Genomic DNA, 12,583 nt, shown 5'->3' on the forward strand with positions numbered 1-12,583 from the left:
GTAAAATGGCAGTAAACATACCATGTGTAGAGAATTGTGAGAATTACATAAAACGATATTAAATAACTAGCAGATTAGACAGAGCATAGTGCCAGCTCAACAAATATACTATGCCTCTTCTTTAAAAAGGCAAGTAACCCCATATAAATGTGTGCTTTTAGCTTTTAGCGCTGGGTGCTATCTCAAGTTTTAGAATTCTTCACATCAAACAGGTCATATTCGCTTAAGAATGCGGTATCAAGGAAACTGCATTTTCTCTCTCTTGAAGGGCAGGTGAGACTCCTCAGCTACTTTTCACCACTGATTATAAACCACTTAGCATCTCTTTATCAAACAGCAAAAAAATGACAACATACATTTTATAAAATTCCTGGGGAAAGTGATTTTTCACTTAGTTGTGATGTATTCTTACCCGTCACCTGGGTTGGGAGGTACTTTCTGTGATTTGATGAAAGAGGCAGTGCTATTCTCTTCCTCATTCTTACATTTATTCTTTAGCATCTGGAAAAAAAATACAACAAAATACCCAAGTTGTGTTTTTCCTGGCAGTTGACAACAGCTGGATTCTGAGAGATGAGTAATACCTTGAGCAGCCTCAACACCACGATTCACAGATTCCTTTGAACCTGAATTGAGTGCTGATAGTTCTATTTATTCTATATCTGAGATGACAGTTACGGCTAATATTTTCTCTGTGTGAAAAACATCCTTAAGGAAACAAGTTTTGCAAGCTTAACAGTGAGTTGTGCCACAGCAACAGTAAAGACCCATCTTATTCTTAAAATTTCAGCAACAACAATAGATGAAAGATATGATGTCATAAAGTATATATTATAATATTTGTTACAGTGATAGAAGGTGAACCACATGTTATTGCAAAAGAAGATCCAATTTACTGCCTGCTGCCTTCAATTTTGATTTGACAAATGCTCAATCTTGTGCTGAATTTCAACTCTCTTCATTTATCTTTTGGAGCATATACAGTAATGTCTCCTTAAGGCAAATAAAAGAATCTTTCCATTTCATTTACTAAAAATGTTCATGTATGTTGGAGTTTACTAAATGCAAATATAGGAAAATCATTTTCTGTTGTTAAGGATTTCTTTAACAGTGTGAGATTGATCCTGACTTTATTGTTTAAGGTTGAAACTACTGATCGCATCTGTGTTTGTGTGACAAGAAGCAAGCCTACCAAAGTTATTCTTATTTTCCACACATGTACAACATATAATTAAGTGATCCATATCAGATTTATTTAAATAACTGCATCAAGTCAAAGTGTTTAATTATTCACCTTAATTAGTTTAATTGAATATGAAAGCAAAAGTTTTCTATAGGCTTTTGTTATTTTACATTTTGCATTTAAAATCAAGAGAAATCTCTTAAAACATCAAAAAATGTTAGTTCTGTTTATTCATTCACTCCTAGACAATTATTGTAGAAAAATACAAAATATTATGTGAAAGCATATCTCGGAAACTAAATCTCAAAATTTTTAAATAATCACAAAGACTTCCAGCTAAACTTGTCATATGAGACACATTTGTTTCTTGCCACTCTCTCTAAAAATTCCAACAAAAGACAGCAAATGAATAAAAGGGATATATTCTCTAATACATAGAGAAAAGAGAGGGAAAGAAAGGCGGTGAAATATACCAACCACAGTTTAGGAGGATGAAAAGTGTATGGATGAGTGCTACCTGACTTTCAGGGTAGAAAAGCTGAAATCTAGATGCCAAGTGAAGAGAAAGCTAAAACTTAATTCAATGCACAGCAAAATACTCAAGAAGAGATTAGGAACTGATGGCAACAGGTGTCTCTGGTAGACTTACCAGGTAAAATATAAAACTCAGCTAAACCTGAAAATTATAACTTTTGGAAGCATAAATGTGTCCCAAACAATGCACGGGGCCTACTTATTCAAAGATATATATTTACTGTTTTTCTGAAATTCAAATGTAACTAAGAATCCTTTAATTTTATATATCTTTCCACCTACTCTGAGAGTGGGTGAGAAGTGTTGCTGTATATGGATTAGTTGAAAGTAGGTATAAGAAGCAGTGTCGTCTCTAGATTTCCTCCCCCCACCCCACCCATCCATGGAGGACAAGATACCTCCTGAAGCCCGGTAGACATTGCAGAAAATGAGTCAGAGAAACTGGGTTTAGGGGCAAGTACTCTGTACAGCAAATCAGGTTGAGTCATCATTCTGAAAACACTGATATTAAGTAAAAGTCTAGATAAGGAAGAGTGAGACCCTCTAGCATCCTTTCCCCACTCAGGTTATAGATTCTAGAAGACAGAATTACCTACATCCACATGCATCAAGCCAGAGATTAGAGAACCCTTTTAAGAATAGGCCTAAGAGAAAAAAATCCATAGATACCCATGTTTGAAAGTCACCAAGCAAAATGGTCCACCTCTCTCCCTGTGACCACTCCACAGTAAAACTGAGACGCTGACAAGTTCAAACCTGCTCATAGGCATTCATAACAGATTTTCAGTATCTGCTTTTAAAATAAAGACTGCCAAATGATCATCTATTCTTCCAACAAAAAGTACTATTCTAGACACTGAGATGCCTCAGTAAACAAAAGATCAAGAAATATTTGACAAAATTTTCTAATATGGGAGGAAGAAAACAAAAGAAAAAAGATAACAAAGAATAAACAATAAGAAAAACTATAGTTAATAAACTCAGAGAAGGAAAAATATATTTTGTCCCTAACCTAAAAACAGTTTATTTTTAAAAAGAAACATTTAGATGATAACAAAAAGCCTTTGGAAATTAAAAGAATAATAATAATAACATTACAGACAAAAATTATTAGAAAGATGACAATAAAGTTGAGAAAATATCACATATAAAAGAAAAATCAGACAGAGAATAAGAGAGAAATGATTAAAAAATTAGAGACAACAGTTAATACAACCAACACAAGTTACCAAAAGGGAAAAAAGGAAGAAAAATGGAGCTGAGGAAATTACTTAAAAATTACACAAAAAATAAAATTCCACAACTAAGGAATATGAGTTTTCACATTGAAAGGTGTGCAAAATGTTCAGCATGATAGATACACACACACAAAATCTCATGTTTGTGAGACTGTAAAACAATAGAGATAAAAGGAATATCCTAAAAGCTTCCAAAGTGAGGGGAAAAGGTTCAGGTCCTCAAATGAAGGACCAGAATGAGAATGACATTGTACTTCTCAAAAGCAGTACAAGGTGCTATAAGAGCAATGAGTAATGCCTTAAAAAAAACTCAGGAAAATTTATTTGCAACTGAGAATTCTAACAAATTTACCAATCAAATGTGAAAGTAAAAAGAGCATGTTTTCAGATTTGCAAGATCTGAAAAACTTATCTCCAAAGCATCTATTCTCAGCAATAAATGTAAGAGAATTTATCTCTTCCACAGAAGAAGACGATAGGTAATGTGTGTAGTGAAAAAATAGCATTATAAACTGTTATGTTTGCATCAGAAGAGGTAAAGAATTGAAAGTGATTTCCTCTGGAGCTTGGGATATGAGTGTGTTATGTTTCATGTAAAGGATTGTGTTTTTTGTTTTGGGCTTTTGAGTATTCTGCCTTTTTAAACTAGGTACAGACAATACTTTGGTAAACATAAAAGTTAAACAAAACAAAAATTCCACAGAGTACTACACAATCCAATTACCCCTCTTAATAAAATAAGGAACACAAGTAAACGTTATATAAATTGGAGCCATAGAATTCCAATCAACTTTTGGAATTGATTTGTGCAGTTTGGATAAAACATTTGCTTAACTGTGACTTTAATTACTTGAACAAAATAATGCTAACAAAGCAATGTTAGAAAAGCACAAAGTTCTGCACAGCAAAGGAAACTATAAACAAGACGAAAACACAACCCTCAGAATGGGAGAAAATATTTGCAAACGAATCCACAAAGGATTAATCTCCAAAATATATAAACGGCTCATGAAGCTCAGTATTAAAAAAACAAAAACAACCCAATCAAAAAATGGGCAGAAGACCTCGATAGACATTTTTCCAAAGAAAACATACAGATGGCCAAGAGGCACACGAAAAGCTGCTCAACATCACTAATTATTAGAGAAATGCAAATCAATACTACAGAGAGGTATCACCTTACACTAGTTAGAATGGGCATCATTGGAAAATCTATAAACAATAAATGCTGGAGGGGGTGTGGAGAAAAGGGAACCCTCTTGCACTGTCGGTGGGAATGTAAATTGATACAGCCACTGTGGAGAACAGTATGGAGGTTCCTTAAAAAACTAAACATAGAATTACCATATGACCCAGGAATCCCACTACTGGGCATATACCCAGAGAAAACCATAATTCAAAAAGATACATGCGGAATAAAAATGATGAGGGGGAGGGAGAAGATGGCGGAAGAGTAAGACGCGGAGATCACCTTCCTTCCCACAGATACAGTAGAAATACATCTACACGTGGAACTGCTCCTACAGAACACCCACTGAACGCTGGCAGAAAACGTCCGACCTCCAAAAAGGCAAGAAACTTCCCCCGTACTTGGGTAGGGCAAAAGAAAAAAGAAATAACAGAGACAAAAGAATAGGGACGGCACCTGCACCAGTGGGAGGGAGCCGTGAAGGAGGAAAGGTTTCCACGCACTAGGAGCCCCTTCGCGGGCGGAGACTGCGGGGGGCGGAGGGGGGAAGCTTCAGAGCCACGGAGGAGAGCGCAGCCACAGAGGTGCGGAGGGCAAAGCGGAGAGGTTCCCGCACAGAGGCTCGGCGCCGAGCAGCACTCACCAGCCCGAGAGGCTTGTCTGCTCCCCCGCCGGGGCGGGCGGGGCTGGGAGCCGAGGCTCGGGCTTCGGTCGGATCGCAGGGAGAGGACTGGGGCTGGCAGCGTGAACACAGCCTGAAGGGGTTAGCGCACCACAGCTAGCCGGGAGGGAGTCCGGGGAAAAAGTCTGCAGCTGCCGAAGAGGCAAGAGACTTTTTCTTGCCTCTTAGTTTCGCTGCGCGCAAGGAGAGGGGATTCAGAGCGCCGCTTAAAGGAGCTCCAGAGATGGGCGCGAGCCGCGGCGATCAGCACGGACCCCAGAGACGGGCGTGAGACGCTGGGGCTGCTGCTGCCGCCTCCAAAAAGCCTGTGTGTGAGCACAGGTCACTCTCCACACCGCCCCTCCCGGTAGCCTGTGCAGCCCGCCACTGCCAGGGTCCCGGGATCCGGGGACAACATCCCCGGGAGAACGCACTGCGCACCTCGAGCTGGTGCAACGTCACGCCGGCCTCGGCCGCCGCAGGCTCGCCCCGCCTCCTCCGTACCGCTCCCTCCCCGCGGCCTGGGTGAGCCAGAGCCCCCGAAGCAGCTGCTCCTTTAACCCCGTCCTGTCTGGGCGGGGAACAGACGCCCTCAGGCGACCTACACGCAGAGGCAGGTCCAAATCCAAAGCTGAACCCCAGGAGCTGTGCGAACAGGGAAGAGAAGGGGAAATCTCTCCCAGCAGCCTCAGAAGCAGCGGATTAAAACTCCACAAACAACTTGAGGTGCCTGCATCTGTTGAATACCTGAATAGACAACGAATCAGCCCAAATTCAGGAGGTGGACTCTGGGAGCAGGAGATATTAATTTTTCCCCTTTTCCTTTTTTTTGTGAGTGTATATGTATATGCTTCTGGGTGAGATTTTGTCTGTATAGCTTTGCTTTACAATAGTTTTATTTTACTTCACTATATTATAGCCTCTTTCTTTCTTTCTTTCTATTTTTTCTCCCTTTTACTCTGAGCTGTGTGGACGAAAGGCTCTTGGTGCTCCAGCCAGGCATCAGGGCCGTGCCTCTGAGGTGGGAGAGCCAACTTCAGAACACTGGTCCACAAGAGACCTCCCAGCTCCACGTAATACCAAATGGCAAAAATCTCCCAGAGATCTCCATCTCAACATCAAGACCCAGCTTCACCCAACGACCAGCAAGCTACAGTGCTGGACACCCTATGCCAAACAACTAGCTAGACAGGAACACAACCCCATCCATTACCAGAGAGGCTGCCTAAAATCATAATAAGGCCACAGACACACCAAAATACACCACCAGACGTGGACGTGCCCACCAGAAAGACAAGATCTAGCCTCATCCACCAGAACTCAGGCACTAGTTCCCTCCACCAGGAAGCCTACACAACCCACTGAACCAACCTTAGCCACTGGGGACAGATACCAAAAACAACGGGAACTACGAACCTGCAGCCTGTGAAAAGGAAACCCCAAACACAGTAAGATAGGCAAAATGAGACGACAGAAAAACACACAGCAGATGAAGGAGCAGGCTCAAAACACACTGGACTTAACAAATGAAGAGGAAATAGGTAGTCTACCTGAAAAAGAATTCAGAATAATGATAGTAAGGATGATCCAAAATCTTGGAAATAGAATAGACAAAATGCAAGAAACATTTAACAAGGATGTAGAAGAACTAAAGAGGAACCAAGCAATGATGAAGAACACAATAAATGAAATTAAAAATACTCTAGATGGGATCAATAGTAGAATAACTGAGGCAGAAGAAAGGATAAGTGACCTGGAAGATAAAATGGTGGAAATAACTACTACAGAGCAGGATAAAGAAAAAAGAATGAAAAGAACTGAGGACAGTCTCAGGGACCTCTGGGACAACATTAAACGCTCCAACATTCTAATTATAGGGGTACCAGAAGAAGAAGAGAAAAAGAAAGGGACTGAGAAAATTTTTGAAGAGATTATAGTTGAAAACTTCCCTAATATGGGAAAGGAAATAGTTAATCAAGTCCTGGAAGCACAGAGAGTCCCATACAGGATAAACCCAAGGAGGAACACGCCAAGACACATATTAATCAAACTGTCAAAAATTAAATATAAGGAAAACATATTAAAGGCAGCAAGGGAAAAAAAACAAATAACACACAAGGGAATCCCCATAAGGTTAACATCTGACCTATCAGCAGAAACTCTGCAAGCCAGAAGGGAGTGGCAGGATATACTTAAAGTGATGAAGGAGAAAAACCTACAACCAAGATTACTCTACCCAGCAAGGATCTCATTCAGATTTGATGGAGAAATTAAAACCTTTACAGACAAGCAAAAGCTGAGAGAGTTCAGCACCACCAAACCAGCTTTACAACAAATGCTAAAGGAACTTCTCTAGGCAAGAAACACAAGAGAAGGAAAACACCTACAATAACAAACCCAATACATTTAAGAAAATGGGAATAGGAACATACATATCGATAATTACCTTGAATGTAAATGGATTAAATGCTCCCACCAAAAGACACAGGCTGGCTGAATGGATACAAAAACAAGACCCATATATATGCTGTCTACAAGAGACCCACTTCAGACCTAGAGACACATACAGACTGAAAGTGAGGGGATGGAAAAAGATTCCATGCAAATGGAAATCAAAAGAAAGCTGGAGTAGCAATTCTCATATCAGACAAAATAGACTTTAAAATAAAGACTATTACAAGAGACAAAGAAGGACACTATATAATGATCAAGGGATCTTTCCAAGAGGAAGGTATAACAATTGTAAATATTTATGCACCCAACATAGGAGCACCTCAATACATAAGGCAAATACTAACAGCCATAAAAGGGGAAATCGACAGCAACACAATCATAGTAGGGGACTTTAACACCCCACTTTCACCAATGGACAGATCATCCAAAATGAAAATAAATAAGGAAACACAAGCTTTAAATGATACATTAAACAATATGGACTTAATTGATATTTATAGGACATTCTACCCAAAAACAACAGAATACACATTTTTCTCAAGTGCTCATGGAACATTCTCCAGGATAGATCATATCTTGGGTCACAAATCAAGCCTTGGTAAATTTAAGAAAATTGAAATCGTATCAAGTATCTTTTCCGACCACAACGCTATGAGACTAGGTATCAATTACAGGAAAAGATCTGTAAAAAATACAAACACATGGAGGCTACACAATACATTACTTAATAACGAAGTGATTACTGAAGAAATCAAAGGGGAAATCAAAAAATACCTAGAAACAAATGACAACGGAGACACGACGACCCAAAACCTATGGGACGCAGCAAAAGCAGTGCTAAGAGGGAAGTTTATAGCAATACAAGCCTACCTCAAGAAACAGGAAACATCTCGAATAAACAACCTAACCTTGCACCTAAAGTAATTAGAGAAAGAAGAACAAAAAAACCCCAAAGCCAGCAGAAGGAAAGAAATTATAAAGATCAGGTCAGAAATAAATGAAAAAGAAATGAAGGAAACAATAGCAAAAATCAATGAAACTAAAAGCTGGTTCTTTGAGAAGATAAACAAAGTTGATAAACCATTAGCCAGACTCATCAAGAAAAAAAGGGAGAAGACCCAGATCAATAGAATTAGAAATGAAAAAGGAGAAGTAACCACTGACACTGCAGAAATACAAAAGATCATGAGAGATTACTACAAGCAACTCTATGCCAATAAAATGGACAACCTGGAAGAAATGGACAGATTCTTAGAAATGCACAAACTGCCAAGACTGAACCAGGAAGAAATAGAAAATATGAACAGACCAATCACAAGCACTGAAATTGAAACTGTGATTAAAAACCTTCCAACAAACAAAAGCTCAGGACCAGATGGCTTCACAGGTGAATTCTATCAAACATTTAGAGAAGAGCTAACACCTATCCTTCTCAAACTCTTCCAAAATATTGCAGAGGGAGGAACACTCCCAAACTCATTCTACGAGGCCACCATCACCCTGATACCAAAACCAGACAAAGATGTCACAAAGAAAGAAAACTACAGGCCAATATCACTGATGAACATAGATGCAAAAATCCTCAACAAAATACTAGCAAACAGAATCCAACAGCACATTAAAAGGATCATACACCATGATCAAGTGGGGTTTATCCCAGGAATGCAAGGATTCTTCAATATACGCAAATCAATCAATGTGATACACCATATTAACAAATTGAAGGAGAAAAACCATATGATCATCTCAATAGATGCAGAGAAAGCTTTCGACAAAATTCAACACCCATTTATGATAAAAGCCCTGCAGAAAGTAGGCATAGAGGGAACTTTCCTCAACATAATAAAGGCCATATATGACAAACCCACAGCCAACATTGTCCTCAATGGTGAAAAACTGAAACCATTTCCACTAAGATCAGGAACAAGACAAGGTTGCCCACTCTCACCACTATTATTCAACATAGTTCTGGAAGTCCTAGCCACAGCAATCAGAGAAGACAAAGAAATAAAAGGAATCCAAATCGGAAAAGAAGAAGTAAAGCTGTCACTATTTGCAGATGACATGATACTATACATAGAGAATCCTAAAGATGCTACCAGAAAACTCGTAGAGCTAATCAATGAATTTGGTAAAGTAGCAGGATACAAAATTAATGCACAGAAATCTCTTGTATTTCTATACACTAATGACGAAAAATCTGAAAGTGAAATTAAGAAAACACTCCCATTTACCATTGCAACAAAAAGAATAAAATATCTAGGAATAAACCTACCTAAGGAGACAAAAGACCTGTATGCAGAAAATTATAAGACACTGATGAAAGAAATTAAAGATGATACAAATAGATGGAGAGATATACCATGTTCCTGGATTGGAAGAATCAACATTGTGAAAATGACTCTACTTCCCAAAGCAATCTACAGATTCAATGCAATCCCTATCAAACTACCACTGGCATTTTTCACAGAACTAGAACAAAAAATTTCACAATTTGTATGGAAACACAAAAGACCCCAAATAGCCAAAGCCATCTTGAGAACGAAAAATGGAGCTGGGGGAATCAGGCTCCCTGACTTCAGACTATATTACAAAGCTTCAGTAATCAAGACAGTTTGGTACTGGCACAAAAACAGAAATATAGATCAATGGAACAGGATAGAAAGCCCAGAGATAAACCCACACACATATGGTCAACTTATCTTTGATAAAGGAGGCAAGCATATACAGTGGAGAAAAGACAGCCTCTTCAATAAGTGGTGCTGGGAAAATTGGACAGGAACATGTAAAAGTATGAAATTAGAACACTCCCTGACACCATGCTCAAAAATAAACTCAAAATGGATTAAAGACCTAAGTGTAAGGGCAGACACTATCAAACTCTTAGAGGAAAACATAGGCAGAACACTCTATGACATACATCGCAGCAAGATTCTTTTTGACCCAGCTCCCAGAGAAATGGAAATAAGAACACAAATAAACAAATGGGACCTAATGAAACTTAAAAGCTTTTGCACAGCAAAGGAAACCATAAACAAGACCAAAAGACAACCCTCAGAATGGGAGAAAATATTTGCAAATGAAGCAACTGACAAAGGATTAATCTCCAAGATTTACAAGCAGCTCATGCAGCTCAATAACAAAAAAACGAACAACCCAATCCAAAAATGGGCAGAAGATCTAAATAGACATTTCTCCAAAGAAGATATACAGATGGCCTACAGACACATGAAAGAATGCTCAACATCATTAATCATTAGAGAAATGCAAATCAAAACTACAATGAGATATCATCTCACACCTGTCAGAATGGCCATCATCAAAAAATCTAGAAACAATAAATGCTGGAGAGGGTGTGGAGGAAAGGGAACACTCTTGCACTGTTGGTGGGAATGTAAATTGATACAGCCACTATGGAGAACAGTATGGAGGTTCCTTAAAAAACTACAAATAGAACTACCATACGACCCAGCAATCCCACTACTGGGCATATACCCTGAGAAAACCATAGGTCAAAAAGAGTCATGTACCAAAATGTTCATTGCAGCTCTATTTACAATAGCCAGGACATGGAAGCAACCTAAATGCCCATCGACAGATGAATGGATGAAGAAGATGTGGCACATATATACAATGGAATATTACTCAGCCATAAAAAGAAATGAAATGGAGGTATTTGTAATGAGGTGGATGGAGTTAGAGTCTGTCATACAGAGTGAAGTAAGTCAGAAAGAGAAAAACAAATACAGTATGCTAACACATATATACGGAATCTAAGGGAAAAAAAAAAAAAAGGCCATGAAGAACCTAGTGGCAAGACGGGAATAAAGACACAGACCTACTAGAGAATGGACTTGAGGATATGGGGAGGGGGTGGGGTGAGATGTGACAGGGTAAGAGAGTGTCATGGACATATATACACTACCAAATGTAAAATAGATAACTAGTGGGAAGCAGCCACATAGCACAGGGAGATCAGCTCGGTGCTTTGTGACCACCTAGAGGGGTGGGATGAGGAGGGTGGGAGGGAGGGAGATGCAAGAGGGGAGAGAAATGGGAACATATTGTATATGTATAACTGATTCACTTTGTTATAAAGCAGAAGCTAACACACTATTGTAAGGCAATTAAACTTCAATAAAGATGTTAAAAAAAAAAAAAAAAAAAGATACATGCATCCCAATGTTCACTGCAACACTGTTTACAATAGCCAGGTCATGGAAGCAACTAAATGCCCACTGACAGACGAATGGATAAAGAAGTTGTGGTACATATATACAATGGAATATTACGCAGCCATAAAAAGGAATCAAGTTGGGTCATTTGTAGAGACGCAGATGGACCTAGAGACTGTCATATAGAGTGAAGTAAGTCAGAAAGAGAAAAACAAATATCATATATTAATGCATATATGTGGATTCTAGAAAAAAGGTACAGATGAACTGGTTTGCAAGGCAGAAATAGAGACATGGATGTAGAGAACAAATGTATGGACACCAAGGGGGGAAAGTTGTGGTGGGATGAATTGGGAGATTGGGATTGACATACACACACTAATATGTATAAAATAGATAACTAATAAGAACTTGTTGTATAGCACAGGGAACTCCACTTCACTGTACAGTAGAAACTAACACAACATTGTAAAACAACTATACCCCAATAAGAAAAAAAAAAGAAAACGGTGGGAAAAAAAAAAGCACAAAGATTCATATACTCTCTAAAACAAAAAGTCAATAAAACATATTTCCTGAAGGTATACAATTTACCACACTTCTGAAAGCTACTCCCAAGTCATTTAGTCACATAAGTACTATAAGATGACACATGCTACTTAATGCTTTTCATAGATCTAGGTTCTTTGGTTCCAAACATTACACAAACTTGGTGAAAATAATTTTGTCAGTTAATCACAGGCTTAATGATTAAAATATAGGTGACTTTTAGTACAATGATGAAAAGGTAATTAATAGTAGGTCCTACCAAGGAAATCAAGCAGAAAATTGCTGAGTCTATTTTAAAAAGAAGAGCAAGATAGAAGTGACAGCAAGGACTAAGACAGTTTTATGCTACCTTAGTTACCCCAAAGTAGTAATTATTTGAAGACACACCAATCTAGAGTGGGTCCTGACTGACATGAGCCTCAGATGGCTTCTATCTCTTCAAATATTGTCACTTGAATTATCTATAGAATGATAGACCATGCTTAGAATGAGAAAGTTTATTTATACCAAATATTCCTGGTATATGTGTCAAAAACTGGTATATGTGTAGTACCCAATAAAATAGCTCCTTGGCTGGCTTCTTTGGTAAAGCTTTGGCCA

The 12,583-nt window shown here is 38.7% G+C and overlaps 1 long non-coding RNA gene across 1 annotated transcript in view; it reads right to left on the bottom strand.

Moving 5' to 3' along the window:
- Positions 1–421: 421 nt before the first annotated feature.
- The window catches only part of LOC130708145 (uncharacterized), a 46,534-nt gene continuing 34,372 nt past the window's right edge, over positions 422–12,583 (bottom strand). The window contains exon 3 of the long non-coding RNA XR_009008221.1: positions 422–501. This is a non-coding gene — a long non-coding RNA (uncharacterized LOC130708145). The remainder of the gene's footprint in view (positions 502–12,583) is intronic.

This window comes from Balaenoptera acutorostrata, chromosome 4 (genome assembly GCF_949987535.1).
Source record: "Balaenoptera acutorostrata chromosome 4, mBalAcu1.1, whole genome shotgun sequence".
Lineage (NCBI taxonomy): Eukaryota > Metazoa > Chordata > Mammalia > Artiodactyla > Balaenopteridae > Balaenoptera > Balaenoptera acutorostrata.